This window comes from Rousettus aegyptiacus, unplaced genomic scaffold (genome assembly GCF_014176215.1).
Source record: "Rousettus aegyptiacus isolate mRouAeg1 unplaced genomic scaffold, mRouAeg1.p scaffold_m13_p_8, whole genome shotgun sequence".
Classification (NCBI taxonomy): domain Eukaryota; kingdom Metazoa; phylum Chordata; class Mammalia; order Chiroptera; family Pteropodidae; genus Rousettus; species Rousettus aegyptiacus.
In genome coordinates, this window is record NW_023416311.1 from 60,711,079 (window position 1) to 60,713,312 (window position 2,234).

Consider the following 2,234-nt stretch of genomic DNA (forward strand, 5'->3'; position numbering starts at 1 on the left):
ATTCCTTGTATCTAGTAATGTGACTTCTAAGCATAGTAGCTGCTTAATTAATACTGAGCAGCAAATAAATACAGGAATGAATGAATGAATGAATGAATGAATGAAAGAAAAGAACTGACTAGTCTTCTCCTTTTAGTGTGCTACCAAATTTAGAAGTAATTAAAGAGCTGATTACTGGGCTGGCACAGAAAAGCCCTGTTTAAAACAAAGAGTCCAATAGAAGACAAAGTGCTTCTTTCATAAGTTTTTTTTCCAAAGTGGATCTGTATATACAACTACTATGATAAGCTTAATGTAATAATGATGATGACTGTTAATTTAACTAATACCGATATTTCTATGGTGCTCAATGTTTTCCAACATGACAGCTTCATCTACCTTTACTATTTTAATAAAGGAAAAATAAACTTGGACTCAATTTATTCAATTTAACAGACATCTTAAAATATCTGCTATATGAAACTCACCCCAATGTGCCATGATCAGAGATGCAAATATGGAAAATATCTCAGAGACCTTCTAATATCTTGGTTTATTTCCAGTAGGATAAAGTCTAAGCCTTCAGTTTCTGGAATAAACAAAGGATTGTGGCTTTTGGAAGCAGCCCCAGCTTGTCTTTTAGCAGGACTGCAAACACAATCACTGTATTAGGAAATAGTTTGTTTTACCCAATTTCAAAGGATATTGGCTTGCTTTGAGTTTCCAACTCACAGTGTGATCTAAAAGTACTACTGTTGAGACTTGACTGAGTTTCCTGAGCTAACCTCATGCTATGTTGTAACTATTTCTCACATTGTACTTTGCCTTGTACAGCCAGCTGACTCGATTTAATACTTGACTATTTCTGAAGGAGTCCCAAGCTCAACATATACTACAATAAATAAATAAATAAATAAATAATAAAATAAAATTATAATTAAACAAAATTATAATTAAATTTCTTTACTAGATAAAAACTTTCAGAACTGGAAGTCTTAAAAATTAGCTTTTTCAAGGCATCTTTAATAATAGTACTCTGGTGGGGAATCACTCAGGTTTGGTATAATTTGTTTACAAACACCTAAGAATCTACTATATGCCAGATGCCTTCATGTATCATTATTCCATTTATAAATCCAGTAATAAAAATTCTTTATATTATAGTGAGACTTTCGTACTCTGGCAACTTTAGTTGCTAAAAATTAATGCTGTGTATTAATATATGCTTTCCTGCAAATTTCAAACATTGATCCTAGTTCCAATAAACTGAGTTCTTCTGCTAAGTGGCAGACATTCATGTAGTTGAAGACAGCTACCAGGCCCCATTGAATCTTGAATAATCTCAAACTCTGGGGCTTCCTACAACGATTTGAAAACCAGTATGAAATGGATAGTTGAATTTCACATTTGTATTTTTTAAATATTTTTTTGACATATTAAAAGAATGTCTAGCTGAAGTCTTAAAGACTTTAAGTGAAAAAGCATTTCTGATATTCTGAAATCAGCAAACTATTATCAAATGTTCATCCATTTTAAGCATCAATAAGCAGGTTTAGTAGCATGTAAACCAGAGATTATATTATGTATGTCGAATTCTACTTTATGCACCTCTTTTACTATTATATTCCTTTAACTCTGGGAAAGGAAGGAATTTAAAATGGGGAAGGTAATTCTATTGTTCCACAGTTGGTGAATGTTAGGTGTGAGTGTGCTGCTCCTCCTGTGGACCATAGTTATCCCTTAACTCTCATAGTATGAGCCTCTCACTGCCTTGATTGTAAGTCTAGTACTTAAATACACATGCTTGCCAACAACATAACTCCTAAACACAAGCCAACTACACTGTCAGATCCATAATGAAGAAATAATCACTGGAGTCACAGCAAGAAATGTCTGTGTTGGACTTATTGAGAGATGTCACTTAACTCTTACTTTGTGGTCAATTTGTGAGATTTATTTATTTTTGGTAATCGTGACTATACTTCCTCCTTCTTTGACTTTAAAACAGTCATAATTGGATAAGATTTAGTCTAAAGACTAATGATGTATTTTTCCTTTGAATTAATAATCAGGAAGGCATTCCCCAAAATACTTTACTGGGGAGAAAAAGCTTTTAATAGAGATCCTAGGAAAGGATGGGACAAGTACTGCATCAGCTGCTGAGTACTTGTTAGCCAGACTAAGAAGTAAAAACGCAAGTATTCGAAGCCCATTCAAATCCAAGCAAGAGGTTTTGACTTTAAGCTTAACGTATT